The sequence below is a fragment of the Bison bison genome, unplaced genomic scaffold (assembly GCF_000754665.1).
Source record: "Bison bison bison isolate TAMUID 2011002044 unplaced genomic scaffold, Bison_UMD1.0 scf7180017864346, whole genome shotgun sequence".
Taxonomy (NCBI): domain Eukaryota; kingdom Metazoa; phylum Chordata; class Mammalia; order Artiodactyla; family Bovidae; genus Bison; species Bison bison.
The window spans coordinates 2,989,955-3,009,598 of NW_011494918.1; the positions used below are offsets into that span (position 1 = coordinate 2,989,955).

Genomic DNA, 19,644 nt, shown 5'->3' on the forward strand with positions numbered 1-19,644 from the left:
AGTTCTACATTTTAATAAAGTAAAGTATCAATTATTTCTTTTCATGAATCATACTTTTGATGTTGTATCTAAAAAGTCATTGTCGTACCTGAGGTCATCTAGATTTTTCTCCTTTTTATCTTCTAGGAGTCTTATAGTTTTGCATTTTACATTTAAGTCTATGATCCATTTTGAGTTAATTTTTGTGACGTGTGTAAGGTTTGTGTCTAGATTTTTTTTGGCTTGCAATCGCCCAGTTGTTCCAGTACCATTTGTTGAAAGGACTGTCTTTTCTCTGTTGTATTACCTTTGCTTCTTTGTTGAAGATCAGTTGACTGTATTTACGACGGTCAGTTTCTGGGCTCTCTATTGTATTCCAGTGATTTATTTGTCTATTCTTCTGCCAATAACAGGATGTTCTTTGAGAACTCTTCCTGATCTACTCACTTCTTCCTGGTCATTAAACTATGTTAATGAAGATAGACATTGATTCATTTCCAGTTTTATCCAGTTCAGGCTCCATACTCTGCTTTCTCTTCAACAGTGATCCCAAGGCTGAAAGTGACAGATCTTTCACAACCTGCCAGGGACAACAGTGTTGGAATCTTAAGTCACACCCAGGTAGGCTGCTCTAAGGAGCCACACACAGGAGGGTGGGACATAGAGATAGCTTATCATGACTCCTATCCTAAGCAGATGCTGTGCCATGAGGAAGGAGGTATGTCATCACCCAGGGAGAAAAACGGAAGAGTGAGGAGCCAGAGAGGTCCATTAACCAAGTATTCAGAGAGGACGTGCTGGGGGATGAGAAGTCAAAACAGATGAAGGTGTGATGGGTCCAGATTCAGTTTGGAACAAACCTTGTCAAAATCGAGTTCCATTCACTCATTCCTTTTCTACATTGGCAGATTGCTAAGAGAAGACAGGTTGTAAAAGGATAAGAATATAAATAAAGGAGATCTCCATGTAACTATGGAGATGGTTGATGGCTGAGGAGGCTTATAGAAAAGCCCCTCCATGGTGGGGGAGGGAGGGGTGCTGGGAGGTCACTTTATCATTCTAGAAACTGGGAAAAGTTGTTTTGTACAAGAAGATAGTGGGAGTTCCCAGTTTAGCATCTGTTCTATCCTGTGGTCCCTAGTCTCAGTAGAGGACCCCAGAAGAGTTTCCTCTGGCAAAGGTACAGAGAAGGTGGGCAAGCTGGAGTAAACTTGAACCCTGGCAGAATTGCAGAAGTGAAGCTAACGTCTTCTGGGACACCTAGAGGGCAATGACGCTGAGGCTGGCAATAGCACCAAAGGCTGAGCAAGGGAGAGCTTGCCCAAGGGGAAGTGATTACCTAGAGACTGAGTGACTCAGTGACTCAGTCAACATCCAGTGCTTTAACCCTATATTCACTCTATACTCATAAATGGGGTGATTAAACCCCGTTTTAAAGCAAGGTCCTACTGTAATAAATATCCTATCATATATCATAATATGTATATAATCTTTGCTATACAGCAAAAATTAACACAACATTGTAAATTAACTATACTTCAATTAGAAAATAAAATAGAGTGATGGTGGGAGGATGAAGAAATAAATAGAGGCAAGAAGCTGTGTCCTGAGAAACATTCACTATAATGGGGAATACAGGCTGTCATGGTCCGGGCGCAGTTTGGAAAAGAATTTCCAAACACAAGGCAGGATGAAAGAAGAATAAAGTTTATGTGAGTGGGGAGCGGAGAGGCTGCCAGCACAGCGGGCTGGCTTCCTGATAGTCAGGGAGAGCCAACAGTGAACAGGGGTTCTTGATTCATTTTTATACCCTGGTTGTAAGGAGTGGGATACGGGTCTTACGGGTCATTTGCTGATTGGGTGAGGAAGGTATATTGGTGGGGGGTTGGGGGGGGGCGAGTAAGGCAAATACCTTCTCCCTATATGAGGAAGGAGGGGAGACAGGATATACTGGTCAGGAGGACCTGAAATTCATTAATAGTTACATCACTGGGGATGGGAGGGAAAGTCAATAAGTGTCTGCTTTTTCCATTCCTGCATTCCAAGACCCTCCTTGGTTTCATCTGCTCTTTTGTCCTTGGGTCAGCACATTCCACCCTCTCTTTATTTTTAGGGCCAATTCTTTGGCCCCTTTTCATACCCTGCTAATGTCTATCTACCTATTTCCCTTCTCAGGCATTTGGGAACCCAGTCTCAAGGGAAAAGGGGCAATGATGCTCTGGCTTCTTCAGGCTGTACAGGGGTGTCATGGGGCTCTGGGTTCCCTTTGCCTGCATGGTATACTTAGGGAGGAAGGTGGGGTTCCATGGAACAGTATGGCAGCTTGTTCTAAGGTTGTCCGAGTATCCACTGGCTGGTATCCTTTTTGTAAGACCATTTGGAATTGGAGCTTCTGAACCTGTCAGGAGATGAACTTAGGTGTTAATAATACATGGGCCAAACAGTAATATCAGGAGGAAGGTGATGGCAGGTCCAAGGAGAGGTAAAAACCATGTTATATTAGGTAGGCCCCTTTGATAGTTTGCCAAATAGTATTTGCATCTGGGGACCCTTTTTCCAAAGTAATGTAGCCATTTAGCTTGTTCATGTATTTTCTTAATACTCTCTTCTACTAGACCACTGCTGTTAATATATGTGCAACAAGTTTCGTTGATGACTGCACAAATTCCCTCTTGCTCGGCTAGGAAATAATCTAAGGCCCTCCTGAGGTCCATTACCACCTCTGCTAAAGAATTTAAAGACTGGGAAAGTCTTTCCATTGATCTTCCCGTGACTCAGCGGAGGTCATACAAAGTGTCTGATAAATTACTTATAGTTGCTTCATGGTAGATGAAGCCTCCCCAGGGAGCAGCTAATCCAATGGCAGCTCCAGTGCCTGCTAAGATGAGTCCTGTAGCTCTTTTAGATCTGGGCTGCGTGGCTTGGTAAATAGTCACTCCTACAGAGCTGTTTTGCATAATCCCCAAGGTGCATTGTCCTTTACACCATGCATTATTAAGACATTTGAGTGCAATTTGCTTTACCTGGATAAGGTGATGAGGGTTCTATGTGCCCATTATATGGCAGTGGATTAGTAGGGAGACCACAAATGAAGACCTGTCCAGCTGGGGCACAAATGTGTCTCACCTGGGAGGAGTTAAACCGGTGTATTATCTGGTTTCCCCAAGCAGGGGTATCATTACAATGGTAAGATAGATGACCAAAGGAAAAAGGGGCATGGGGATTTGGATCTTTCCCATATGCCTTGTGCTAAGTCACTTCAGTCGTTTCTGACTCTGTGCCACCCCATAGACGGCAGCCCACCAGGCTCCCCCGTCCCTGGGATTCTCCAGGCAAGAACACTGGAGTGGGTTGCCATTTCCTTCTCCAATGCATGAAAGTGAAAAGTGAAAGTGAAGTCGCTCAGTCATGTCCGACTCTTAGCAACCCCATGGACTGCAGCCTACCAGGCTCCTACCGTCCATGGGATTTTCCAGGCAAGAGGTACTAGAGTGGGGTGCCATTGCCTTCTCCGCCCATATGCCTTAGGAGCACTATATACTAGGCACCAGGTGACCCCGAGTACCCCTCCCCCATGAGCACATTGATTGTAAGCAGTGGAGGACAGTGGTGTGGAGGTCATAGATATTGGGCACCAATGTGGAAGGTTACCATAGCCTAAACCATTTTTGCATCTTGGATGGTTAAAAGTCAGAGGTGAAATCTGGGAGGCATCAAATCCTCATATATTAGGGAGCAGTTGTGTTGCAGGAAGGCGGACCCCTTCCAGGGCCCGAAACTGGGCTCTTGTCTAACCCTCGGAAATGAATTATCCAAGGAGACACATGTGCTGACAAAGAGATTTTATTGGGAAAGGCCAGCCGGGTGGAGAGCAGTAGGGTAAGGGAACCCAGGAGAACTGCTCTGCCGCGTGGCTCGCAGTCTCGGGTTTTATGGTGATGGTATTAGTTTCCAGGTGGTCTTTGGCCAATCATTCTAATTCAGAGTCTTTCCTGGTGGCGCACGCATCGCTCAGCCAAGATGGATGCTAGCAAGAGGAATTCTGGGAAGTGGACGGACACGTGGTGTCTCATTTAGACCTTTCCCGAACTCTTCCGGTTGGTGGTGGCTTATTCCGTATTCCTTATCAGGATCTCCTGTCATAAAACAACTCATGCAAATGGTTACTATGGTGCCTGGCCAGGGTGAGTGGTTTCAATCAGTGTGCTTCCCCTAACAGTTGCAGGGGCCTCCTCTGGGCCCTGAGCCACAGCAGTGACAACAGCTCCCCCGCTGGATACAGTGCAATGGGTCTGGCTTTTGTTTCTTGTCAGGTTAGGGTGGGGAGGTAATTATAGACATGGGAGTGTCTGGGGACAGGCCAGATGAAAAACTTAGATTGTAATCTTGGATCTCCTGTGAAAGAGGGTGGTAGGGGAGAAACTGTAGGCCTCTTTCCCGGTGTTGGTGATATATCCAGCAGTCCCTAAGGTTCTCCCCTTATGCTGTAATAGTGGAGATATTTACTAAAGAATTGGTTGTCCATTCCCCTGACATTTTCCGCCATATACTAACTAGGCTTCCAAGAAGGAAAACTAAGAGTCTCATGGCTCCAGGTTTAAGAGGAGACAGACCTGTTTGGTGAATAGTCTTGGAAGTCTCGAAGGATCTTGTCCCGTGCTAACTGTAATATGAACTGTCTTTGGTAATTTGAAGGCCGTAAGGATAGCTGAGGCTCTTGGAAATTTATATCTTCCAGTAATGCCCAGTAGAAGTCAAATTCAAAAGGGGCGATGGAAAGCTGGTGTAAGAGCAGATTTAGTAATTGTCATAAAGTGTACATTAGTATTAAGAAGAACTAAGATTATTGGGGTCAGTTGTAAGGAGTAGTGATCAAGATATCTCAAGGCTCAGAACTCAAGGAGGGGTCACCACCTGATTTCCTTTCGAAAAGAAAGCAAAGGCCATCCAGAGGTTTTCAGTCATAAGAGATGTCTGTGGAATCTTCTGCTGGCTGGGGATCTTCTTCTGGAGGAGGAGCTGTCTTCAGTCTTGACGCACGGATCCAGGGCGTGAAGCCTTGGACCTTGGCAGCTGTGGGAGTGACCAGGAGGACTTGGTGTGGTCCTGTCCACACTGCTTCGAGTGGTTTTCAATCCTGTGGAAGGGTCTTAACATATACCCAATCACCAGGGTTCAGGTGGGGAGAAGTTTCTGAAAAGTTAGGATCTGGCTTGGGGCTGTTTTGATCCTAGTATTCCCAGATGTTTTTAAGAGTTAGTCCCAAAGTTTGAAGATTCTGCGCTAAGTAATGGGTTTCTGGATCAGCCAGGTGGTCTTAAGAATGGTCTCCCATAAAGGACTTCATAAGGGCTTAGATGAGACTGGGATTTTGGGGTGATCCGAACTCTTAAAAGAGCGATAGGAAGAAGAGTGCTGGGACAAGCCCAACAACAAACCAACCTGAGGGAGCGGTGCCGCAGAAGAATAAGGAAGAATGAGACTCAGAAATAAGGTGGGGATCAGGCGCTGATGCTATTCACAAGCAAAAGCCCAGATCCTAATCCTAGCATGCCTTTTATTGTTAACATCTACTTCCTTGTACCTGCTCTGGAGATATCTGTTCTTTACAATCCCAGATCGGAGATAAAGATATACAATGCACAGTCCTCAACCTTCAGGCCTTTCATGACTTTGTTTAGCCCTTCAGCTAGTGATGCCCTTTCTCAGCAACTCCCTCAAGGTTCTGATTATGGGAACAGTCACTAATAGTTTTCCATCAGTCACATCAGTACTTCAACATCTTGTTTTCAAGATATCTTTCCACTATGTACTTTTGACTGCTCCTAGCCCTTTGCCTGGGTGTGATGAGAAAGTCATTCTTATTTTTCAAAGAGGCCCTGGTAATTATAGCACAGGCCTGTGCATAGCATATTCCCTACAGAAGAGTGACCCATGTTTGGTGAGTTTCAGTTGCTAGCTTGGTTAAATACTTTTGAGGGTTTGATTGGCTCTTCCTACCTTTCCGCATGCCTGGGGATGCCAAGCCAGGTGAAGATAGTAATTAATTTGTAGGGCTTCACAGACTCCTTGGGTCAAACTGGAAATAAATGCAGGGCCATTATCTGATTGTAAAGAGCGTGGGAGTTCAAACCTAGGTATAATATATTCCACAAGGGCCATAGTGACCTCAGATGCCCTCTCAGTCTTAGTGGGGTAGGCTTCACCCCATCCCATAAAGGTGTCTACCATTACCAGGAGATATTTATAGTCTTTGCAAGGTGACATGTGAGTATAATCTACTTGCCAATCTTCTGGTTGGTCTCCTTTCCTCTGGATTGGGTGGAGCAATGGAGGAGGTTTTACGGCCCACTCTGGGTTAACCTGACGAGAAATAGGACAGGCTTGGGATATAGATTGAAGGGTTGAGAGGATTCCTTTTCCAGTGAATATTGTCCCCATTAGTTTAAAAAGGATTTGGCCCCTAAGTGGGTGGCCTGATGTAGGTGGTTTAATATCTTCCATTGGGAAGCTTCTGGTAGGAGAAGTTTGTTGTCTGGGCTCAGTAGCCGTCTTTCAGGGATTAAAGTAAACCCACAGTTCTGTCCTTCTTTGAGTTCAGAGGGTGAGTAATGAGGCAGAGAGAGATCTAGACGTGGGATGGGAGGAGCCTGTAGCGTGCTTAGGGCAGCCCTCTAGACTTCTTTAATTGCTTTATCATTTCCTTAACTTATGTCCAATGAATCCTTTTGATGTGCCCTGCAGTGCATGATGGCCACTTCCTTAGATTTTATAGCTTCTGATAAAGCTATCTTTATCAGAAGCTAATCTTCTAGAATCTCTGGCCCATGCTTAATTGGGGTATTATGAGTGGTTAATGGCCTCTTTCCTTCCAAATGGCTACGTGGTCATGTTCTACATGGAAGATGTGTGCTGAATCTGTGTAAATATTGACTTGCAGTTCCTCTCCTAGTTTGAGTACCCTGGTTAGAGCTATGAGTTCTGCCTTTTGGGCTGAAGTATTGCCCCATGGAGTGGGCCTGACTCTATTACTTCTGTTAGGCTAACTATTGCATGCCCCGAGACCCTTGGGCCCGCCTGAATGGAACTGCTGCCAACGGTAAACCATTCTACATCTGGGTTGGGTAAAGCGGTATCTCGCAAGTCTGGCCTAGCATTGTAGGCCTGGTCATTTATTTCTAAACAAGAATGTGGAAGTGGAGAAGCTTTAGGATTTGGATCAGGCAAAAAGGTGGCAGGATGTAGAGTGGTACAAGGTTTGATGGATATCTCTGGCCCCTCTAAAAGCCTGATACTTGTGAATTCTGCTATCTGAAATCCAACGGAATGCCTTGGAATTGGGAACATCTAAGACCTGGTGAGGAGCGTAGACTGTAAGTGAGTTTGGAAGCTTCTTCTGTTAGACGTGCAGTAGCAGCTAATGCCCTTAGACAAGGAGGCCATCCCTGAGACATTACGTCCAGTGTTTTAGATAGATATGCTACTAGGCATTGTGATGGGCCCAGGGACTGTGTTAGTACACCCAGAGCCATACCTTTTGTCTCATGAGGCCCAGGTTAGTACACCCAGAGCCATACCTTTTCTCTCATGAGCAAAGAGAGAGAAGGGCTTTGCTAAATCAGGTAGGCCTAAGACTGGTGCTGTGAGTAGGGCCTTCTTTATTTGTTTAAAAGCTGTCTCCATTTCTGCAGTCCATTCAAAGGGCAGCTCCTCTTGTCCTTTAAGGGCATCGTGAAGGGGTTTAGCTAATAAGGCATAAGTGGGGATCTAGGATTTGGCAAAAGTTCGTCATTCCTAAAAAGATTCTAAGCTGTTGTTTAGTGGCTGGCATGGCCATGTCTGAGATTAACTTCCTTCGATCAGGGGCGATACTTCTTTTTCCTGGGGTTAATATCAGCCCCAAGAAAGTGACTTGTTATGAGGTAATCTGTGCCTTGGCTGGGGATACCCAGTACCCTCGTTCTGCTAAATGTTTAAGAACGAGAATAGTGTTATTATCTGAGGTTAGTATATCTGGGCTACAGATTAAAAGATCCTCAACATATTGGAGTAAGCAGCTTTCACCCTCCAATGTTAGAGATGAAAGGTCCTTTTCTAATGCTTAGCTGAACAAATGAGGACTATCTCTGAGGCAGAACTGTCCAGGTGAGTTGTAGGGTAAATTTAGTAATTGGGTCTTTCCATGCAAAGGCAAATAAAAATTCGGAGTCAGGGTGGGCTGGAATGCAGAAGAAGGCATCTTTGAGGTCAAGGACAGAGTAATATTGGGTTTGTGAAGGAATTTGACTTAAAAGGTTATATGGCTTCGGTACTATTGGGTGAGTAGGGATCACTGCTTGATTAACAGCCCTCAGCTCTTGGACTAAGAGCTGTCAGGTTTCTTTATTGCCAGGATCTGGGTATTGCCGGGAAAATTACATGGGATTAGAAGTCCAGTTTGGAAGAATTTGGAGATTAGAGGCATTGATCCTATTAATACTTCCTCCCTTAAGAGGATATTGAGGTAGGTACTCTAGGGAAAGAGCTAGGATCCTTTAGATAGATAACTACTGGAGTGGCTGTAACAGACCTGCCAGGAGTAGAAGTATCCCATACCTCTGGAGGAACTTGCCTGAGGATCTTGGGTGGAATTTTAGGTAGGACTGGTTCCATGGTGGTTGTTAAAGCCATGTAAATGATAAGATGGCTTTAAGTTTAGCTAATAGATCTCGGCCTAGCAGGGGTAGGGGGCAGGTTGGGACGACTAAGAAGGAGTGGGTGAACAGAGTGTTTTCGCAGGAACAAGGGGAGAGAAACAGGCATAGGAAGGCTGTCCATCTGTCCCTGTTAGGAGGGTTGAGGAATAGTAAGTGGGCCCAGAGAAGGAAGTTAGGGCTGAAGAAGTAGCCTTGGTGTCAATCAGAAAGGTTACAGTGGCCCCCACCACATTCAGGGTTACCCGGGGCTCCTCCGGTTTTGTAGGGAATTTGGGAGCCTGTAGACTAAGCCCCGGGCACCTTCAGCCATCTGCTTCCAGGAAGTCAAGACCCAAAATGAAGTCTGGCTCCTGTTCTTGATAGTCGACTACCACCGACAGTTGAAGCTGACTTCAACTTTGTTTTTTTGTTTGTTTGTTTGTTTGTTTTTTTTAAAGGATTTTTATACTATATTAAAAAACCACAAAATAAAAAAGGGATCAGTCAACATATATCTTAGAAGTCTTACAGAGTCTCTGCACGCATAGCCATGAAGGCCCCCTGACGCCTTGTTCTCCTCTGCTCAGTCTGCAGCTCGCTGAAGGATCGCTGGAGATGACTCAGGCTCTAGTTTTTAAAATCAAACTTGTTCTGCCAAATCCAGGACCCTGAATTTATCCAAATTGTAGAAACATGCTTTGACCACCCGTCCACCAAAATACCTCCCATTCAGATCAACAACAGCTTTAATTGCTGACTCAACCCTCTCGAATTCTAAAAATATTCGTACTGCTTCATCATCAGGGGCACCAGGAATTTCAAATATCACACATTTTCCAACTTTGCCATATTTTTCACACTCTTCCTTGGTTTCTACTTCCAAGTCTTCATCCACCTCTCCTGCACCAACCATGTTCCTGAGTAGGACCACTTTGGTAGGACACTTAAGTATTTCAGTTAATGGATTTGAATCTGACTTCTTGGCTGCGTCTTTCTCGGTGGCGTCGCCCACGATGATCTTGCTGCCCCGCTTGCTGGTCTTCTCCACCGACAGCGCTGTGCTCAGGCCCTGCTCATGCTTCCCGAGACCCTGGCCTTCCCGGAAGCCGTACTTCTGCATGATTTTATGTGCTACCGTGCCCCCCATGTTGGCGAGGAAGGAGTTGCCAGGGCCGGTTGGGGATCGGGGTCTGTCTTGTTCCTCGTACACTGGGAGAGGAATAGCAGCTTTGGAAGACTGTGAGCGAGGTCGTGAATCCTCTTCATAAGGGAAGTCTCGGGGTAATTCTTTGTCCTTCTCCACAAGAGACGTGGGAGGTGCAATGGCAGCTCCGCCCATACTTCTTTTCCTCCTCTCTCGCTCATAATCTTCATCTTCATCAGAATCTGGATCAGGTCGCCTGGAAAACCCACTAGCTTCATGTCTGTCTTTACGCCGCTTTTCTCTCTCTTCTATTTCCTTCTGTCTTTCCAGCTCCCGCTGCCTCTGTCGCTCCTCTCTTTGGCGCTTCATTACTTTCTCATAATCGTTAGGAAACATGGGATCATATTCATCAGCTAAGGGGATCAAAACTTCTCCTGCAGAAAACCCGCTGGGAACAGGGTCCTTGAGGCCTGCAGCCACGTGCGGTGGAGTGTCCACGATCTGCCGCTCATCCGAAGAGCCGCCTCGCTTTAGGTCGATTACTGGAGCAAGGACTGTACTTTGTTTTGTCCTCTGGCTCTTGGCCTGAGTGAGAGCTGCCTTCTTCACCTGGAGCTGAGACTGCAGGAGTTTGAAGTTTTTGGACCAGCCTTCTGTTTTTGAGTCACTGGTCTCCACTCCCAGGTCATCGTACAAGGACATCTTCTCAGTTCAGTGCAACACAGCTTGTTGCATCCATTCCTTAAAAAAGTATATGTATCTTCACTTTAGCTGCCTCGAGTACTTGTAAATATGTCACAGTTGATTCGTGCATCCTCTCTGCGGCAAACACTGAAAACAACAAGTGCACTAACAAGACTCTGTTATGACCTGAACCGGCCCGCCCGGCCGACGCTCCCGGGCCGCAGTGGCGCACCGAGGCCGACGCGCCGCCGACACCGCGGGCTGGGCGCTCGGCGTCAGCCCCCGACCGCAGCACCGCTCCGGCGCCAACCCCTACGCAGACTCCGCGGCCTGACTTCAACTTTGATTCTGATTGCCAAGTTCCGAAGTACCCCTGGTTTTGGTTGGCAGTGCTGTTGGCATGAGGGACAAATCCTCTTCCAGTGGCCCTTCTGGTGACAGTAAGGGCAAGAGGTAGGGGTGATGGAGCATGGCAGTTCCTGACAGCGTGCCCTGACTGACCACACTGGAAGCAAGTCATCAGAGATTTCTGAGAAGGGGGAGGAGCACCCTTTGATCCCTGCTATGGGAGGGACTGACTAATGGCAAGAGCCATGTACTGAGCATGTCACTTTAATTTTTCTTCCTCCTTCTGTTCCTGCCTATTCCTAGAAGGTTCCTCCCTATTTTTAAAGGCCATATCAAGCAAAACAGAGGATGAGATTTGTGGGGTTTTTGTAACTTTTGTCTACTGTCCAGGGATGCCTGACTTATAAAGTAGACTGCAAGAATGGCCTGTCCTTTGGGTGTCTCTGGGTCTAGATTGGTGTATTTTCTCATAGCTTCTACTAATTGGGCCTGGAAAAGGGCTGGGTTCTCAGAAGGTTCCTGCATAACTTCCCTAAGTTTATTATAATTAACAGGTTTGATAATTGCCTATTTTCATGCCTTCTAGTAGACAAGTAATCATGTAATTTCTCCTAGTAAGTCCACCTGCTGGCCCACTTTCATTTGCTTGGTATTTGCATCCTGGGTCTGCCTGAGGGACTGCCTCTGTCCCTGCCCTTTTTGCATTAGGGTTTCGGGCATGTGCTCATCTGCCCAAGTCTGAGCTAAAGCCCAGATCCTGCTCTTTTCTTTATGGGTGCAACAAGTAGTTAGAATTATGTGAACATCTTGCCAAGTCAGTTCAAAGGCTATGGTGAGGGCCTGAAATTCTCTGGTAAAGGTGATAGGGTCCTGACTAAAAGAACCTATTTGCCCTGTATATGAGAGAGGTCAGACACAGGGAAGGGGACATGGACTCTGATAGTGCCTGAGTCTCCATTAGCAACTTCCCTTGGGGGAGCATATTAGGACTTGGCTCCAAGCATTGGGCTGTCCAAGATCGAGTACGGGGAGGAGAAAGAAAATCTGCCACTGGATAGGGAGGCGGGGATTGTGGGGCAAAAGTTGAGAAGAAGGATGAAATCAGGGATAGGAAGGGCCATCTAGAATATCTGGTGTAAGAGGAGGTTGAGGACAGATGCGAGGCAGTAGAGCTGTAGTGGATAGGCACACACAACGTGTCTTCCTCAAGCCCAGATTCTGGCTTGAAGGGCCATGAAGTCCTGAATATAAGGAACCTCAGAATCTTATCCATGTCTCCAACAATAGAGGTCAAGTTGGTGGATTGTATTAACAGTTTAATGTCCTATTAAAAGGCCATTGTTCTTGATTTCCTAATTGGTATTGTGGTCAGGACGAGCTACAGAAATAGACAAGTCTCTTTTTCATGAGATTGTCTGGGTCAAACATCTTCCAATTCCTGAGGATACAGCCAAGGGGTGCGTCTGAGGAAGGCGCCCAAGATGTACCAGAACCCATCCTTAGCTTATATGCTGTAGAATGGGGGTACTGAGAATCACCAACTAGCAAAAGGCTTCCCTGCGACTGAGGCAAAATGTCAATCATCCCAACAGTCGCATCCGACTGAGAGGTGGCCAGTGTAAACCGTAGGACCGTGCTACTAAGGCGCCAGGAGCAGACGGGGAGATCCTGGCCATCAGCTAATTGACTCACCGTTAGAAGATCCTCAGGGACGTGGAGGCAGTTTCCAGGATGACTTGGGGTCTGTGAGGTCCTTTGGAGCCAATCCAGGCCAAGGAAGAGGAGGCGAGAGTAGACAGAAAGAGAACTGAGGATTCCCCCTTAAAATCCTATTGGGGAGGCAGTGGCCAGGGGACAATGATCTCTGTTTTGCTTCAACCACTGTGTCTGACACAGTGCACAGAAGTTGTCTTGCTGGGCGCGGATGCCCTTGTGGCCCGATCCATTCCGTGTCCCCCTCATCCTCACACGGGAGTCTTCGTGTGGCAGGCGCCCGAATGGCTTTTAAGTGCATGACCCATGCCCACACAGTATTGGTTGGCCTAGTCCTCAATTGGAAAGGAGAAAAAGGAGAGACCCTCACCCATTCAGGCAGCAGCTACTGGGGCACAGTGAGCAGTGGGGCCTTTGGAACATACCAGAAGGTAACCCTGGCCTGAGTTCCTCAGTTGCTTCCACAGCCCTTGCCTATTTGCAGAGGGTCCCTATGAGAAAGGAGAAGCAAGGAGGTGGGGGAAGAGACCCCAAAATCTCCTTACGGGCCACCAAAAATGTTGTGGTCTGTGTGCGGGTTGGAAAAGAATTTCCAGACACGAGGCAGGATGAAAGAAGAATAAAGTTTATGAGAGTGGGGAGGGGAGAGTGGCTGCCAGCACAGAGGGCTGACTTCCTGATAGTCAGGGAGAGCCGACAGTGAGCAGGGGTTTTTGATTCATTTTTATACCCTGGGTGTAAGGAGTGGGATAGGGGTCTTACGAGTCATTTGCTGATTGGGTGAGATAGGTATATTGGTTGGGGGGTGGGGGCGGGGTGCAGAGAATAAGGCAAATACCTTCTCCCTATATGAGGAAGGAGAGGAGACAGGTTATACTGGTCAGGAGGACCTGAAATTCATTAACAGTTACATCACTGGGGATGGGAGGGAAGGTCACCAAGAGTCTGGTTTTCCATTCCTGCATTCCAAGACCCTTCATGGTTTTATCTGCTTTTTCAACCTTGGGTCACCACACAGGCTACATGCAAGAGACAGTATAAAAACAGCACAAACACATTCACTCGTATGAGCATAGTATTGAGTTGGCTAAAAATTTGTTTGGGTTTTAAACTTTTTGGCCAACCTAATAGAAAAAGAGCTTTGAGGTTGTGACTGGAATTAAAAATCGAGAAAAAGTATAAGTGTTAGAGTGTTAGAGTGTTAGTATAGTTAAAATTATTAATTGTAGAGCCAAAGCATTTAATCAAAAAAAGTTTTGGTTTCAAACACATCTGATGGTTAGCTGCAAGGTATGTCTGAATAGAAAGCAGACCTACATTTATGTAATCACATAAAAGTGAGAAAACACTGAAGAACATGCAAGGTTTGTACCATAAATGGATATGATAGTCATAAAACTGAAATCATGTTTGTGTTGCAAACAGTATATCCTCAGGAAAAGCAAATACCAATATCACCTGTGGTGAAAATTTAGCACAAAGAAAGACTACAAATTGAACTAGTGATGAGAAGAACATATGGAAATCATGCCGTCATGGCATGGTTCTGGCTTGTGTAAAACCCTAGTCATAGTTAGGGTCTAACTCTTAGTCATTTTTGATGAGGAGCTTTAAAACAACCATTCTGAGATAGAAAGAGAAAGGAAAAAAATGGTACAAAAAATACCAGAAGGCAAATGATAAGATAGTCGTAGTGGTGTCAGTCACTCCGTCATGTCCAACTCCACACCTCCATGGAGTACAGTCTGCAAGGCTCTTCCATCCATGGAATTTTCCAGGCAAGACTATTGGAGTGGAAACGATCAGATGGCAATAGTAAATCACTATATATCGATAGTCATGCTAAAGACAAATGGATTTAATTCACCAATCACAAAATATAAAGTGGCTGAATGGATTTTAAAAATAAAGAAAAAGAACAAGACCCACTTATGTACTGCCTACAAGAGATTTGTTTCAGCTCTAAAGACACACATGGGTTCAAAGTGCAGGGATGAACAAGATTTAACTCAATCCAACTATCTTTTCTGACTACAGTGGTATGAAAACAGAAGTCAACAGCTGAGTAAAGCTGGAAAATTTACAAATTTATGGAAACTAAACGCATTTCTAAATAACCAATTGGTCTAAGAAGAAGTCAAAGGGGGGAAAAATGATCTCTAAACAAATGAAAATAGAAACACACCATATCAACACTTATGGGATGCAGCAAAAGTAGTTCTGAGAAGAAAATGAATAGCTATAAGTTCATTTATTAAGAAATTATAAAGATCTAAAATAACCTAAATTTACACTTCAGGGAACTAGAAAAAGAAGAACTAGCTAGGGCTTACTTCCCTGCTGGTTCAGTGGTAAAGAGTTCATGCCAAGGAGGAGATGTGAGTTTTATCCCTGGGTTAGGGAGATCCCCCAGAGAAGGAAACTGGCAACCTATTCTTCCCAGTATTCTTGCCTGGGAAAAATCACATTGACAGAGGAGCCTGGCAGGCTACAGTCCATGGGGTCACAAAAGAATCAGACACATCTTGGCAACTAAACAAAATTAAACTCAAAGTTTGCAGAGGGAAGGAAATAATAAAGATCAGAATGGAAGTAAATAAAATAGACAACAGAAAAATAATACAAAGGATTGACAAAACCAAGATCTGGTTCTTCAAAAAGTTAAAGTTGACAAGCATTTAGCATTTTTCTTAGAAAAAAGGAGAAAAGATTCAAGTATATAAAATTAGAAATGAAAAAGGAGACATTACAACTAACTACAGAATCATAAAAGACTATTATGAACAAAGATATGCCAAAAAATTAGATAACCTAAGAAGTGGATAAATTTCTAGATGCACACAACCTACCAAGACTGAATCATGAAGTAATAGAAAAGCTGAATAAACCAACAACAAGAGGTTTAATCAATAATCAAAAACCTCCCCACATAGAAAACCCAGAAACATATGAGTTCACTGAAAAACTTCACCAAACATTCAAAGAACAAGTAATACCAATCCTTCTTAAGATCTTCCCAAAAATTGAGGGGGAGGGAATACTTTCAAACTCATTCTACAAGGCCAGGATTACCTTATACACCACAGCCATTTAGGATTTATCCATGAGATGCAAGGGTGGTTCAGCATACGTAAATCAATAAACGCAATATGATTTATTAATAAAATAAAAGATAAAAATCACCTGACGACTCAATAGATGCAGGAAAAGCACCAGACAAAACATTCTTTCATGATTAAAAAAAAGAGAAAAGCTCAGAAAATTGGGTATAGAAGGATTACAGCTCAACATAATGAAGGTCATATATGACAAGTTCACAGCTAACATTATACTCAGTGAAGAAAAGTTGAAAATCAGGAACATGAAAAGGATGCCCATTCCCACCATTCTTATTCAATATAATACCAGAAATCCTAGCTAGGACAATTAGTCGAGACAAGTAAATGGTATCCAGGTCAGGAAGGAAGAAGTAAAATTTTCACTACCTGCAGATGATATAATTTAGTATAGAGAAAATCCCAAAGACTCAACTAAAAAACTTTTGGAACTAATTAACAATTTGAGTAAAGTTGTAGACTACAAAATCAACATACAGAAATCAGTTGCTTTTCTATATAATAATGATGGAACATCTGAAAAAGAAATTTTAAAAAACTGTTCCATTCACATAGCTTCAAAAATAGTAAAATACTTAGGTATAAATTTAACCAAGAAACTGAAACTACACGACTTTGCTGAAAGAAATTGAAGATGATATAAACAAATTGAAGGACATTCTGTGTTCATGGGTCAGAACAATTAATGTTGTTAAAAATGCCTATATACTATTGAATCATCTATAGATTCAATCCCCATCAACTTACAGTGGTATTCTTCATAGAAATAGAAAGAAAAATCCTAAAATTTGTATAAGATAACAAAAGATCCCCAGTAGCCAAAACAACTCTTAGGAAAAAAGAACAAAGTCAGAGGTATCACATTTCCTGCTCAAACTATACTACAAAGATACAATAATAGAAAGAGTATGGCATTGGCACAAAAACAGATTCATAGAACAATGGAATAGAATAGAGAGCCCAGATAGTAAACTCTTGCTTATACAGTAAATTAATATTTAACAAGGGAGTCTAGAGTACCCAGTGGAGAAAGGATAGGCACTTCAACAAATGGTATTGGGAAAACTGAGCAAACACATGTAGAGCAATGAAATTGGATCCCTGTCTTACAAAACCCATGAAAAATCACTCAAAATGGATAAAAGATTTACACATGAGACTTGATACTGTAAAACTCCTAGGAGAAAATGTAGAGTGGAAGCTTGTCAACATTGGTCTTGGCAATGATGTTTTTTTGGATATGACAACAGAATCACAAACAACAGAGGCAAAAATTGACAAATGGGACTACATCAAATTTAAAAGCCTTTGCACAGCACAAGAAACAATGAAGGAAATGAAAAGACAACTTACAGAATGGAAAATAAAGTTTTTAAACCATGTATCACAAACCATGTATCAGATAAGGAGTTAATATACAAAATATGCAAACAATTCAGAATTCAATCGCAAAAAACAGTCTGATTAAAACCTGGGTAGACTAACTAAATAGATGCTTTTCTAAAGAAGACATGGTAAAAACAGGTACATGAAAAATGGCCAACAGGTACACGGAAAATAATGGTTCGCACTGATAATCATCAAGGAAATGCAAACCAAACCCATAATGAGATATTGCATCACACATGTTAGAATAGCTATTATCAAGAAGACAAAATATCTTCTCAGTGCTATTGACAATGTGGAGAAAAGGGAATGCAAATGTGTTGGGGGGAAAGTAAATTGGTTCAACCACTATGGAAAACATCATAGAATTTTCCTCAAAAAATTAAAAACAGTACTACCTTATGAACAGAAATCCCATTTCTGGGTACATACCCAAAGGAAATGAAGACAGGATTTTGAAGAGATAAATGCAGGCCCATGTTTGCTGCAGCATTATTCACAAAAGCTGAGATATGGAAACAACCTAGATGCCTATCAATGCATGGATGGATGAAGAAGATGTGAGGTATCTTCAGGTTTTAGATTATCAAGTCATGTGAGAAACCTGATTCTTGTGCCTAAATTTATCCTGACATGATTTCTGGTGATTTTTTACTTTGAACTTGACTTGCCCATTTTGGAGAAGCTCTATACAGACAGAGAGCTCTCTACAGTCAGCAAAACAAGGAGGAGCTGACTGTGGCTCAGACCATGAACTCCTTATTGCCAAATTCAGACTTAAATTGAAGAAAGTGGGGAAAACCACTAGACCATTCATGTATGACCTAAATCAAATCCCTTATGATTATACAGTGGAAGTTACAAATAGATTCAAGGGATTAGATCTGATAGACAGAGTGCCTGAAGAACTATGGACAGAGGTTCCTGACATGGTACAGGGGGCAGTGATCAAGACCATCCCCAAGAAAAAGAAATGCAAAAAGGTAAAATGGTTGTCTGAGGAGGCCTTACAAATAGCTGTGAAAAGAAGAGAAGCAAAGGAGAAACGGAAAGATATACCCATTTTAATACAGAGTTCCAAAGAATAGCACAGAGAGATAAGAAAGGCTTCCTCAGTGATCAATGCAAAGAAATAGAGGAAAACAATAGAATGGGAAAGACTAGAGATCTCTTCAAAAAAACTAGTGATACCAAGGGAACATTTCATGCAAAGATGGGCATAATAAAGAACAGAAATGGTATGGACCTAACAGAAGCAGAAGCTATTAAGAAGAGGTGGCAAGAATACACAGAAGAACTAGACAAAAAAGATCTTCACGACCCAGATAACCACAATGTGTGATCACTCACCTAGAGCCAGACATCCTGGAATGTGAAGTAAAGAGGGACTTAGGAAGCATCACCACGAACAAAGCTAGTGGAGGGGATGGAATTCCACTTGAGCTATTTCAAATCCTAAAAGATGGTGTTTTGAAAGTGCTGCACTCAATATACCAGCAAATTTGGAAAACTCAGCAGTGGCCACAGCACTGGAAAAGGTCAGTTTTCATTCCAGTCCCCAAAAAAAGGCAACGCCAAAGAATGTTCAAACTACCACACAATTGCACTCATCTCACACTCTAGAAAAGTAATGCTCCAAATTCTCCAAGCCAGGCTTGAACAGTATGTGAACCAATAACTTCCATATGTTCAAGCTGAATTTAGAAAAGACAGAGGAACCAGAGATCAAATTGCCAATACCCGTTGGATCATCAAAAAAGCAAGAGTTCCGGAAAAATATCTATTTCTATATCTGGACTACTCCAAAGCCTTTGACAGTGTGGACCACCACAAACTGTGGAAAATTTTTCAAGAAATGGGAATACCCATCTGACCTGCCTCCTGAGAATGCAGGTCCTGTATGCAATACCTCCTGTATGCAGGTCAAGAAGCAACAGTTAGAACTGGACATAGAACAACAGACTGGTTCCATCCAAACTGGGAAAGGAGTCCATCAAGGTTGTATATTGTCACCCTGCTCCTTTAACTTAAACGCAGAGTATATCACGCAAAATACCAGGCTGGATGAAGCACAAGCTGGAATCAAGGTTGCCAGGAGAAATATCAATAACCTCAGATATGCAGATGACACCAGCCTTATGGCAGAAATAAACTAAAGAGCTTCTTGATGAAAGTGAAAGAGGAGAGTGAAAAAGTTGGCTTAAAACTCAACATTCAAAAAACTAAGATCATGGCATCTGGTCCCATTACTTCATGGCAAATAGGTGGGGAAACAATGGAAACAGTGACAGACTTTATTTTCTGGGCTCCAAAATCACTGCAGATGGTGACTGCAGCCATGATATTAAAAGACACTTGCTCTTTGGAAGAAAAGCTATGACAAACATAGATAGCATATTTAAAAGCAGAGACATTACTTTGCCAACAAAGGTCCATCTAGTCAAAGCTATGGTTTTTTCAGTAGTCAGGTATGGATGTGAGAGTTGGACTATAAACAAAGTTGAGCACTGAATAATTGATGCTTTTGAACTCCAGTGTTTGAGAATACTCTTGAGAGTCCCTTGGACTGCAAGGAGATCCAACAGTCAGCCCTAAAGGA

The 19,644-nt window shown here is 43.4% G+C and overlaps 1 pseudogene across 1 annotated transcript; it reads right to left on the reverse strand.

The window, feature by feature from the left end:
• Positions 1-9,098: 9,098 nt before the first annotated feature.
• Positions 9,099-10,510, reverse strand: LOC104999185 (annotated as a pseudogene). Its single transcript, XR_826558.1, has one exon. The product of XR_826558.1 is annotated as a splicing factor 45 pseudogene (transcript).
• Between the last annotated feature and the right edge of the window lie 9,134 nt (positions 10,511-19,644).